The sequence below is a fragment of the Notamacropus eugenii genome, chromosome 5, assembly GCF_028372415.1.
Source record: "Notamacropus eugenii isolate mMacEug1 chromosome 5, mMacEug1.pri_v2, whole genome shotgun sequence".
In the NCBI taxonomy this organism is placed as follows: domain Eukaryota; kingdom Metazoa; phylum Chordata; class Mammalia; order Diprotodontia; family Macropodidae; genus Notamacropus; species Notamacropus eugenii.
The window spans coordinates 232157881-232171547 of NC_092876.1; the positions used below are offsets into that span (position 1 = coordinate 232157881).

At 38.2% G+C, this 13667-nt stretch overlaps 1 protein-coding gene across 1 annotated transcript in view; it reads left to right on the top strand.

The window, feature by feature from the left end:
* Nucleotides 1-13667, top strand: part of MYO3B (myosin IIIB) — a 630862-nt gene that overhangs the window by 432271 nt on the left and 184924 nt on the right. The gene's annotated exons all lie outside the window — the stretch shown is intronic.

The following is a 13667-nucleotide window of genomic DNA, read 5'->3' on the forward strand; positions in this document are numbered from 1 at the left end:
TAAAAATAATACTTATAATCACCTTATATTTTCGCATTAACCACTTTCATACTTATGATCTCATAAGAACCTCACCAGAACCCTATTAGACAAACATTAATTGTCTCTAGGTCATGGAATGATGAAATGATATATCTAAGATCATCCAGTCTGTAATGTGTTTTTGAGTAAATAGAATCAGTGGTGAAAAAGAGTTGTGGTTTATTATTCCCCTTGTGGAACGTCCTCTGTTTGCTGTAGATCCAGCATGGAATCCCTGTTCTGTAGAGATGACAACCTACAGCACATTGGAAGGTTTCAGTTATCCAAAGAATGTTTTGAAGCCTATTGAGAGCTGTCAAGGCAGGATACTACATGCTTACCATAACTTATCTTAAAGAAATCCAGGCTCTTAGTAGCCTCTACCACCAGATTAGATACTAATGTAAAAAGATATAGCCTTTAAATTTTCCCCCCTTTTGTTATTTTGAACTTGGCATATGTCAATGAGCATGAACACCTTCCTATACAAAGAACAACAAAAAAAAAGAAGCTTCTGAATGAAACTGTGAATCTCTTCTATGGGAATTCTTGGGAATTTTTTAAGTGTATTTCAAATCTAACATGGTAGTCAAGGGAATAGTCTTAATGTTTGCCCAATTCATTTATTGACCCAAATTCAGTCTTATATCTATGTTATATATTCATTTCTGGGTGGCACAATTTAGGAATGACATTGACAAGGTGGTGCATTGATAGAGTACTGGGCTCTATCAGGAAGATTAATCCTCATGAGTTCAGATCTGGACTCAGCTACTTCCTAGCTGTGTGACCCTGGACAAGTCACTTAACCCTGCTTTCCTCAGTTTCCTTATGTGCCAAATAAGCTGGAGAAGGAAAAGATCTTTGCCAAGAAAAGGCCAAATGGGAGCATGAAGAGTTAGACACGCTTGAAACAACCCAATAGCAACCTGACACTCTGTAGAGCTTCTGAAGGAGGACAGCTGAGGTGGTGAAGGACTTTGTGATGACTAGTTAAAGGAATGAGACATTATAAAGAAGCTAATTTGAATTTAATGTAAGGAAAAGCTTTTTAACCACTAGAGCTCTCTAAAAGTGAAATATATTGCCTAAGGAAGTAGGGGGTCCCACTCAATGGAGGTTTTCAGGCAACAATTACATGACCAGTTGGTATATTATTGAGGGAATTCTTGTTCATATACTAGTTCAGTGAAATTCAGGAAACTATTATCAAGTACCCAGCAAGTGCCTGACACTGTGCTAGGCTCTAGGAATGCAAAGCCCAAAATGAAAATAGCCTCTGCCCTCAAGGAGCTTTGTAAAAAAAAAAAAAAAGCAAACAAACTAGGAAAGACAAAAATATACTAGGAAAAGAAAATAGAAAATATCTCCAAATTAAATCAAGCAAGTCATCAACAAATATTTACTATGTGCAAGAAACTGTGCTAACCACTGAAAGTACAAAGACAAAGATGAAAGTCACTGGCCTGCTGAATCACAATTAATAATTTTGGAGGTGGAGAATCAATAACATTTGATGGAAGCAAGAAAAGCCTTGAGTAGGAGGTGGTACTTAAACCAAGTCTTGAACATGGGTAGAGATTCCAAGAAGTAGATGTAAGAAGGAAGAGCCTTCTAGGCAAGAAGATCAGCCTATGTAAAGACATGGAGGTAGGAGGCAGAATGTCATAGATGAGAGGGTGTGAAATCAGTCTGGAAAAATAAATCGAAATCAGATTACAAAGAATTTTAAATGTCAGACAGAGAAATGTGTATTTTATCTTAGAAGCCATAGGGAGCCACTTGAACTTCATGACCAGAGGAGTGACATGGTCCGATAAGTGCTATTAAGAAGATCAGTTTGGCAACTGAGAAAAGGATGGATGGGATAGGGGAGAGATTGGAGACAGGAAACAGGGAGATCAATGCAGAGGCTGTTGTAATCATTGGGACCTGAACTAGGTGTACTAAACAGCCCCTGAAATCCCTTCCAACTCTGAGGTTCTGTGGTTCTATGAGCACTTGAAATGTCTAGCTTTTTAAAACACCAAAGAGCATGCAGACTAAGTTATGATGGTTGTAATTTGCAGGTCACAAATGAATAAAACAGATTTCCCCTCCCCCATGAGTCAAGGATTCTTTATGGAAGCAAGGTTTCCTATTACTTTCTGAATCTTCAGCAATAATTGTCACCTTCAGAGATAAAGATTGAATTAAAGAGAATTAAAGAAGAATACAAAATAGAAATGAGACTTTTTAAAAATAGCTGGAAAATTAAGAATGCACGGACTTTTGAGGGAGGGGGTGATCGTGAGTCAAACAAATACTGTCAAATAGAGGCCCCAGTGGGGTTTGTGGGAGCCAGTGTGTGTGAATATATCTGTGTAGACACAGATATGTACATATGTGTAAAATGCTAACTTAGAGCAACTGCTTTATGAAATATTTATTATCTGTTTCAAGCCCTGTTTATAATTACATCCTTGAGAGATGTCTTCTAGATCTTAAAGGAGTTGTACTATCTTTGGGCAAACTCATAAATAGCTATATACATATTTGAATATAACTTGCTTTCAACTCAAATGGTTTGAGGCTCCAATTGGAGGGGTACCCATCCAAACTGGCCACTAAGCAAAGCAACATTCTGTAGACAGTTAGTTCCATGGCAGCTATGGGATACACGGTTAGTTTGTCAAAATCCCTTTAAGGCAGGATTTTATGACCTAAAGGTGGGGTTTGATTATCATTTGTTGCAAAGGGATTGGGGCAGTATTTTTCAATGCATGCCCAGAATTTGAGAAGGATCAATTCTACATAATTTGTATTTACTTATCTCTGTCAGTTCAGTCATTTTTTCAGTTGTGTCTGACTCTTAGTGATCCCATTTCAGGTTTTCTTGGCAAAGATACTGGAGATGTTTGCCATTTCCTTCTCCAGCTGATTCTATTGATGAGGAACTGAGGCAAACAGGGTTAAGTGACTTGTTCAGGGTCATACTGCTAGCAAGTCTCTGAGAACTGGTTTGAAATGAGGTCTTCCTGACTCCAGGCCTGGCACTCTATCCAGTGTGCCACCTACCTGCCTACTTCTCTGTGTACCCATTGTATTCCCCAGGATAATGTAAACTCCTTGAGGTCAGGGATTGTTCAGTTTTTCTGGCTCCCTAGAACATTCCCTTATATATAATAGATGCTGGTTAAAATGTGCTGTGAATTCAGAGGTTATCAGATATTTTGTTTAATTTGAACCAGGGAAAAATTAGTAACTGCCCAAACCTATGGTGTCCAAACTTTCCCCTTTCTATTCTCCCCTGTTATGATTTTTCTTAGTGCTAATGATTTAAAAAAACAGCAACAGTTTTCTCCTCTCATTTATATCAACTTAGAAAATCTGAGGACAAATTTTAGAGCTTTACCACCTCTTTGTGGTCACTTACTTTGGGGAAGAAAGTGAACACCTTCATTTTTGTGTACAGGGACTAGCTATTGGTAAGTCTGCTTCGGGAATCTGCTTTGGAATTTTTGCTCAATTCAGGAAAGAATTTTAACAACTTGGAATGAAAACTGATTAGTAGAACAGTGAGAAAAGTCATAGCATCCCAAGTAAAAAGAGAGAAAACAGAATTAGGGTCCCCTCTGATCAGCCTCCCCTACTCTGTCATTGAAGTAAAATTAAAATTGTCTTTAAAAAGCAGTTCATGGAGAAATTTAACTGGCTTGATCAAGATACAACAATAATAGTAGAAATTAAGAATAGATTATCACAACTGACCACTTGTGTAGCATTGAAGTTGAGAAGAATATATAATCCTTTCTCATTTGACCCTCATGATAACCTTATGGGGTGGGTACTATAGATATTTGTGTGTGTGTGTGCGTGTGTGCGTGCATGAGTGCATGCACACATATACACACATGTAGACTTGTGATTTCATTGTTGCAAGGAGCACCCTTGTAAGGAATTTCCCTCTACCAACTATAGGTATAATAATCTATATTACTACATATTATATATAGATTATTATACCTCTAGAACTTTCAGTGTTATAATCCTCATTTTACAGATGAGAAAATTGAGGCCTAGAGCAGGGAAGTGACTTGCCTAAAGACTCACAGGTACTAAATATTAGAGCCAGAATTCAAAATCAGACCTTCTGACTCCAAATCTAGTATTCTATCCATTATATCACTCAGGTTATTATGCTGATGAATGAAAAGCAAAAAGTCATCGAACATAAGAGTTATAAGGACCTGTGGGAGTATTTATTCCACCAATGAGGAAAGTGAGATCTAGGAAGGTTAAATCATTTGCTCATGAACATATAAAATACAAAAGGTATGGTAATAGGAAAAAAAATGTAGGGAAAGTAGGTGGCCCAATGGATAGAATGCTAGACCTAGAGTCAGAAAGACCTGAGTTTAAATCTATTCTCAACACTTACTAGCAAGTCACTTAAATCTGTTTGCCTCGGTTTCCTCATCTGTCAAATGAGCTGGAGAAGGAAATGGGAAACAATTCCAGTCAGTATCTTTGCCCAGAAAACCCTGAATGAGTTGAGAAGGTGTCAGACATGACTGAAATGACAAAACATAAAAAATAACACAAGGGGGAGAAAAGGGAAACTAAAACTCAGTACTACTGATTCTGATTCTAATACCTTTTCTATAACACAAATCACTTTGTAGAGCCTCGTTACAACTAGACTTGAGCATAGACCAGAAAAAAGTAAGAAAACTTAACTAGGATGCTTCTTATCTCAACCCTTCTGAGAAACCTTTACCTACCAATGTCACATATACTGATCAGTCCCCCAAACTCCTGCTCCTCATAAAATTAGTGCCATCCCCAGTCCCACAGCAAAGACCTTAATTATTCTAGAACTGATATTTTGTCTCCCCCAGAAGAATGTAGACAGCTTGAGAAGAGGCATGTGTCTTATATTGTCTCCTCTGTCTAACAAGGTGTTAGGCACAGCATAGTGGGTGCTCAAGAAATAACTTGTTGATTGTTCAAATAATTGGCATAGTGATAAACAGCAGAAAATATGAATATCATCAAGCAAAAGTTATCTACTCAGGAACATTAGCTGTATAATGTCTCATATAAATTATGCATCAGCTTGTACTCTTCTGATACATTTAGGCTCAACTTGTTTTCCTCAAAACATTTTCCATTACTATTCCCCAATCCCTATCTTCAAAGACACTCAAAAGATAATGTGTGAGAAAAATATAAAATACCCACCTTATGCAAATGTGGATATGATTTACATACTAATGATGCTGAGAAATTTTAGAACTATTTCATACTGCATTTATGCCATCACATCAGATAGTCCAAATGTACAGATTCTATGTAAAAATATAAATGAGGGTGTAAGAATTAGGCTAGACTTTAAGATCCATGAGGACAGGGATTGCAATGAATGAATAAATGAAAAAAAGAATGAATATTGGGTTAGACCAGTAATTATTAAGCCAGCATATTGGATCAGTTCAAAGCAGTATTCTGCAACACCAAAAATTATTGCGTGGAAAGGTATGGTTATCATCTTTGCTGGATGTCAAAAATTGGTGGTCTCCCCACCAATTTTCCTTAATAGCCTATTATGGCTCTGTCATCCATTAAATGAATTCAACCTTTGGGAGATTATTTGTTTTACATTATCACCCCTTGTGAAAAAGGCAGCCATCAAAGTAAGCAGTTCTTCCTTTTATTCTAAATTCAACCTTCCTCAGGGACCAAGCCCAGCACTCTGTCTACTTACCACCTAGTTGCCCCTAAATTAGCTACACCTCCAAATAGAAAGAAGGGATCTGCAAGTGACAGACTTTAAGTGAGGTCAACAACAAACAACATGAGATAAACTACTTGTAAATTGTACATGAGTCCTTCTTTCCTCTCAAGCAGTTACCGTAGCTTTATAGAATTGTAGATTTAGAACTAGAAGAGACCTCAAAGATCCAACTTCCTCATTTTGCAAATGAGGAAACTGAGGCCCCAAAAAGAATTGCCCAAGGCCACACAGCTAGTGTAAATAGAAGCTAGAATCTGAGACTCAGTCTTCTGATTCCAGAACCAGTGCTTTTCTAGCTGTATTTGTTAAGTTTGCTGCTTCATGCATAAACCATGATTTTAGAAACTCTAAGTACTAAAGAAAAGAAGATTATCCATATGAGATCATATATATTAAGCACTTGTTATGTGCAAGGTATCATGAGGAGCTTCATAGATTCCAAAATAGATATTGACATAGATTCTGATCTCAGGGAATTATCATCTAGTAGGAGAATGACATGTATGTACCCAGGTAACTAGGATAGATGTTGATTACAGAAGGAGAGGTCCAGGCAGAGTTCTATGAGAAGTTTGAGGAAAGGGAACTGACTTTCAGTTTGGTGACATGCCGGTGATCAAGACAAGCCTTTATGCAAGACATAGCACTGGAACTGGGCCTTGCAGAAAAGGAAGTAGTGGGATAAAGTTGAAAAGGACAGTTAGGTGGCTCAATGGATGGAGCACCAGGTCTGGAATCAGGAAGACCTGAGTTCAAATGTGACCTCAGACACTTACTAGCTGCATGACCGTGGGCAAGTCACTTAATCCTGTTTGCCTCAGTTTCTTCATCTGTAAAATGAACTGGAGAAGGAAATGGTAAAACATTCCAGGATCTTTGCCAAGAAAATGCCAAATGGGGTCATCACTGAACAACAAAGTTGAAAAAGTGTTGAGTTTGAAAGTCAGGACCTGGGTTAAAATTTCTGCATCACTGCTTGTACCTATGTGACCTTGGGCAAATCCTCTACCTTTTTTTAATGCCCTCCTTCATATTTCCTCTAAAAATTAAAGTGTTGAATTTTTAAGGTCCAATTAATGATTTTTAAGATCTTACCCAACTCTAAATCTTTTATGGTATTATTCTTATTTATTAGCAAATACAGACAGAATAGAACAAGATAAGAATGGGGAGTGAGGTTAAGAGGCTGTTGATTTGGAATAAGATGAAACTTTCTGTGGGTGAAAACTATCCCATCAGACTGTAAGTTTCTTGGGGGCCAAAGCTGCCTGTTTTCTCTCAGCACTTTGTATTCCCAGTGCTAAATAGTAAATAGTAACTGTTTTTCTTTTACCCAGGAACCCTGAGGATCTTTTGCTCCCAGTGGGACTTTTTTTCTTCTTTTTTTAAAGGGACTATCCCTTGAATAACTACTTAAAGAGGCCTATTCATTGAATGGGTGTATCTCACTCAAAGTGAAAATCTGATAAGACCTTAGCCTAAAATGGCCAGGGCCCCACATTGCATCCTGGGCCATCTCCAGTCATCCTGGACCCACATGGCTCTGGAGAAGGAAGTGAGGCTGGCAACCTTGCACAGCCCTCCCTCACTCAAATCAAAGTCAACTACAAGTCATGTCATCATCTTGATGTCACATCCTCTTCGAGAAAAAAGGACAAACACAACAACAACAGCCTGGGATACATGAAGTGCTCAATAAATGCTTTATTCATACATACACATTATATGCCCCCATCAATTTACATGTGTATTCAATGACTCCTAACCAGAATAAGGAGCTTATACCTAATTAGTGGTGAGTCATCCAAGGTTTTCCAGTAGAAGAATGATATGAACATTGCCCTCCATTTGGGTCCTTAATTTTTTTTCGATTTACCAAAATTTATTTTCTTTCCTGCCTACCTGCTCATCCCTCTCCCAACTGAAAAAAAGAAAGGAAAACAAAGCCCTCGTAACAAATGTGTATAGTCAAGTAAAACAAATTCCCACATTAACCATTTCCAAAAAATGTATCTCTCTCTCTCTGCACTCTGAATCTGTTACTTCTCTGTCAGGAGGCAGGGAATATCTTTCTTCATGACTCCTCCGATTGGTTCTTAACTCTTTGGAAGTTGCTTGTTTTTAGCATATTTTGTAATTGATAAATTATTCTTCTGGTTCTGTCCACTTTACTGTTCCTTGGTTCATATAGGTTTCTCTGAAACCTTCCCTTTCATCATTTCTTGCAGGAAAATAGTATTCCTTCACTTTTATATGCTATATTTTGTTCAGCCATTCCTCAATTGATGAGTACCCCTTCAGTTTCCAGTTCTTAGCCTTTATTTTAACAAAAAGATATTAAAAATATTTTTACACATATGGGTCATTTTCCTCTTTCTTTGATTTTTTTTTTGGTGAGGAGGGTATTTAGAGACTTAGTTATGGTATTGCTAGGCCAAAGGGCCTAATAGTTTAATAATTTTGAAGGCATAGTTCCAAATTGATTCCTAGTATGGCTAAACCAATTCATAAGTCCACCAAAAATGCATTAATAGATCTATTTTCCCTCAGATCCTTTATCATTTATCATTTTTCTTCTTTGTCAGCTTTGATAGGTATGAGGTGATACCTCCGACTTATTTGTATCTGCATAGGGTTGTAATGTGGAAGACAATAGAAGAATTGTAAATTAGAAACAGAAAGACCAGTTAAAAAACTATTATACTAGTCCAGAAAAAAAAGTGTTGATAGCCTGGACTCCATTGATTACAATGGGAATGGAAAGGGGAGCACAGATGCAAGAAATACTATGAAGGTTTTTCTTAATGAATGGCTAGGGAACATCTGAGAGAAGAGAGTGATCACAAAGGGCCAACAAGAATGGGTTACGTGAGGCAAGCCTCATTTCCTATTTTAACTGAGTCACTATACAGGTTGATCAGGGGAATGCTATAGATACTGTTTACCTATATTTTAGCAAAGCTTTTGACAAAGATTAGGGTGTTTTGTCACTGTATCCTCAGTATTTAACATTGTGTTTTACATAGTAAGACATTTACAAATGCTTGTTGAGGTGGCTAGATGTTGTCTTTGTAGGAAAGATGGAGAAATGACAATCATTACAGTAGAAGTGTTCATATACTTAGAAAGGTTAACATACAGTTGAATGACTTGGCCTAAAGAATGGTCTTCAGTGGTTTGATGTCCACTTGGAAAGAGATGTCTAGAGGAGCAGCCCAGAGATCTCTATTTGACCCTATCCTGTTTTAACATTTTTATCAGTGACTTCATTAAAGGCATAGATGTGATACTTATCCAATTTACCCGTAACACAGAGTTAGAAAAAATAGTTCAAAGTTAGTTAAAAGAAAAAAAAATCACTGGGCCACATCTAATAAGATAAAATTTAGTGGGGTTAAATTTAAAGTCTTATACTTGAGTTCCAAAATTCAAGTTCACAAGTACAAGATGGAAGAGTTGTGGTTAACACTTCATCTAAAAATTTTTCTTGGAGTTTTATAGTTGACTTTAAGCTCAATATAAATTAAGTGTAATATGGTAGCAGAATATGCTGATGTGATCTTAGGTTACTTTAAAAGAAGTATTAGGTTTAGATCTAGAACAAGAAAGGACCTCAGAAATTATCTTGTGCAACCTTCTCATTTTCCAGATGAGGAAACAGGCCTGGAGAAGTTAAGTGACTTATCTGAGTGGCCAAGGTGGAATTCACACCCAAGTCCTCTGACTTCAAAGCCAGTGCCCTTTCCACTGTATCCCAATGTCTCCCTAAGCAACAAAGACAAGGGAGGCGACATTTTGCTGTACTCTAGACTGGTCAGACCATATCTGGTGTTTTTTATCGAGTTTATGGTTTCACATTTTAGGAAGTATTAATAAGTTGGATAGTACACAGTGGGGAATAACACAGTGAGGATAGTGATATGTCTTAAGTTCATTCTTTATGAAGATCGATGAAAAGAACAGTTAGCCCAGAGAAGTCAAGCGCTGGGAGAATAGGATAGCTCTCTTTAAAACTCGAAGGGCAACCACACAGAGGAAGGACTCTAATTGTTCTGTTTGAGTTTCAGGGGGAAGAACTGGGAGCAATGGGTAAAAAGTTGCAAAGAAGCAAATTTAGGCTTGATAGAAAAAGGAAAAACTTCCTAACAGAATTGTCTAGGAGTGAAATGGGCTTCTTCTCCTAGAGCAGGTTTCCCCTTCACCATACATGTAGCTTTCAAAGAAAGACAGAGTGACCATGTGTCCAGTATCTGGTGCAAGTGTTGATTGGACTGGAAATTCTTTGAAATTCCTTCCAACCCTTCCAGTCCACTTATAGAGATTCTATGATTCTGTGAAGATATAATCAAAAGGACATGGCCACTGATTGGTTTGGGATGGGACAGAGCAAAAGACAGAAAAGAGTGAAAGATGACTCCAAGACCTGAGAAGACTGATAACTAAACAGAGAAGACAGAAATAAAAAAACTGAGGGAGAGGAGCAGGAGTGGGGGAAAGATGAATTCATTTTTGCACTACTGCTTTTGAGATGCCTTTATTATACCAAGATGGAGATACCCCCAGCAGGCAGCTTTTGTTATCCTATGTTATGGACGTACTTATTTTATTCCATAAATTGAAAATAAAAGAAATTACATATAAAAGAAATTTATAACTGGAGCATAAGGGATAACTTAGAGTTGTGGTGGTGGAAAACAACACTGGTTTTAGAGCCAAAAGACCAGGATTCATATACCACTCCTGTTACTTATTATCTGTGTGACTATGGGTAAGTCACTTCACTTCTCTTTGACTCAGTTTCCTCATGTGTAAAATGAGGGGGTTGGATCAAATGGCCCCTAAGGTCTCTTCAAGCTCAAAATCTATGATCCTGTGAAAGTTGGGAGTCATCTGCACAATGGTGATTTTAAAAGGAGAGCTTACTACCCTGGCCTTCTGGTTTTTAAATAAAGCCCTGTGAATCACTTTCCTGGAGCCTGATTACCCCCTAGGTGAATTGACAAAGCTGATTCCTTTTAAAGCTAAGAACCAGCTTGACTCCATAGTAAAGCCGATAAACTTTGCCTGTCTTCGGTATAGTCCCCCTCACCCCTGGAGACAAAAAGGAGAAAGCTCCTAAGACGTTCTCAACCTCTTCTTCTCCTCAGGATCCCTCTCTTCCCCATAACAAAATAACAGTGGGGTAGATATTTCAATAGAAAGAATAAGGGGTGTGTGTGTGTGTGTGTGTGTGTGTGTGTGTGTGTGTGTGTGTGTGTGTGTGTGTGTGTGTGTGTGTGTGGTGTTGTTTCGTTGAATTTCTGAGCATGTGGTGAGTGAAGCATTCTCAACAGTTGTGAGCCAAAAATTATCATTTCTGAAAAGACACCATTCTCTAAAACAAACAAAAGACTATTAAATGACTAAGGCTTGTGGGTAACTTGATTTGAAGTTTAGCTGTAGATTCCTCATTTTATCATTTAGGACAAACCTTTAATATAACCCAATGATGCAATCACAGACTCACAACTGCCCATGGGTATCCACAGGCATTCATGATAACTGGAAATCCTGGGATTTCTGGGAACATGGGAGTAGCTGAAGGGAACCTTATTTTCAGACTTAAGGCTCAATGATGCTGTTGCATTCTTATTCAAAAAAAACCAATGATTATCTTTCCCTTACAACTTCCCCTCATTTCTCCCTACCATGAAACAGACATCAGTATGCCTGGTGAAGTCACTGGCAGGGAATTAAGATTCACTTCAACTTTGGAAGAGAATTGACTTGTGTGATCACTGTTTAAGGCAAAACAAAATTTGGCAGGATGGATTATTCCTAAGGGTTTGAGTGTGGAGGAGAGGAAACTGAAGTGACATTTCCCAGTGGGAGAGCATAAGGGTTGTCATCTGTCCATTCGGTCCCTATGAGCCTATGTCAGTTAGAGGACTTTTCAAATGTTCAAACTGAGTAGGGTAAAGGTGGGGAGGCGGGGTTGGGAAAGGAAGATAAGAGTATAGTTCCTGGACAAAACTAGCTTCTCTGGTTTGCCTCTAAATCCTTTCAGGACTCCTGGAGGGGCCAGAATCAACCTGTCTTTCCGATGGCCCTATGTATCCATAGGGCTATCTTGGGACTAGAGCAGACCTTCCTACTGTCAAGCCTATGATTCTTATAATTGGTCTTGAACTTTAAGGGCTACAGAGAAAGGTCTTGGTGCCCCCACAGTCCAGGATTCACAAGAAGGATATATCTGCTAGACCACAATTTGAAGGTTGACCCAGATATACTGCAGTATTCTGGTATTCCTTGAAAGGCACTGATACATCATCAAACACAAGTGTATTGCTTATATGCTTCCACAATCAGATGGACCCCCAGGGTACTATCAAGTCAGGACAACAAGCATTTATTAAGCACCTGCTGTGTGCTAGGCCCCATGATAAGTGCTGGGGATACAAAGAAAGGCAACGAACTGATTCCTGTTCTGAAGGAGTTCATAGTCTAATGGAAGAGACAAAAAAGCCCCACTAAATAAATAAACAAGAGACAACATGTAGACAACTGTACACAGGATAAAGTGAACAGAGGAAAGGCACTGGCATTAAGGAGGATCAGGAAAAATTTTTACAGAAGGTGAGATATTAGGTGGGACTTGAAGGAAATCAGGAGATGGAGATGAGAAGAGAGAGAATTTCAGGCATGGGGAGAGCCAGTCAAAATGCTTAGAAATCAGGAGATGGAGCATCTTGTGTGGGGAACCACAAGGAGCCGAGTGTTCCTGGATCACAAAGTTGGGCAGAAGACTAGAAAGGCAATAATATCTCCGATACTCAAAATAATCAACTTCAAGTTTTACACATACAAAGAGGTTTTCAGACATTAATACATTTGATCTTCTCAACTACCCTATAAAACTATAACATATCATTATCCCTATTGTGCAGATGTAGATAAGGAAACTGAGCCTCAGAAAGGTTAAAGGGTTACAACAGCAAGTGAATGACAAGCCCCAAATTCAAGTCTTCTGACTCCAAGTCCAGCACTATTTACATGATATTCAATGCTTTTTTGTGTATTTCAATTTAAATGAAGATCATAGATGACTGAGCCATAGAATCTTAGAATTGGAAGAGACCTCAGAGAGCATCTAGTCCAATCTGGTCATTAAATAGATGAGGAAAATGAGGAAAGTCTAAAGGGATGAAATGGTGTACAATGGATCTTCTAGGGTTGTTGTGAGGATTGAATGAGATAATATTTATAAAGCACTTTGCACATCTCAAATTGCCATAGCAATGCTAGATAAAATTATTATAAATTGTCTTACAGACCTCTCATTTGATCCTCACAATGACCCTATGAAGTATGTGCTATATGTGTTATTTTCCCCATTTTAAAGCTCAGGAAATTAAAGTGGAATTCATCCAACAAACATTTTTAAAGTCCCTACTAGGTGCCAGACACTATGTTAGATCCTGAGAATAGGAAGAGAAAAATGAAAGTGTCCCTACTCTCAAATTCTAACTGATCTACGTAGGTGTAGGATAGTAAGTGGATCCCTTTACCTCTGTAGTTTCCTCATTTACAAAATTATATGATTAGATTATGGGCAGCTCAGTGGTACAGTGAGTAGAGCGCCAGGCCTGGAGTCAAGAAGACTGTTCAAATTAGGATTCAGACACGATCTGTGTGATCCTGAACAAGTCCCTTAACCCTACTTGCCTTAGTTTTCTCATCTGCAAAATGAGCTGGACAAGGAAAAAGCAAACCACTCCATTATCTTTGCCAAGAAAACCCCCCCAGTGGGGTCATGAAGAGTTGGGTACTACTAAAATGACTGAACAACAGGAAGATAGTTAGACTAACTGGACTTTAAAGTTGCTTCCAG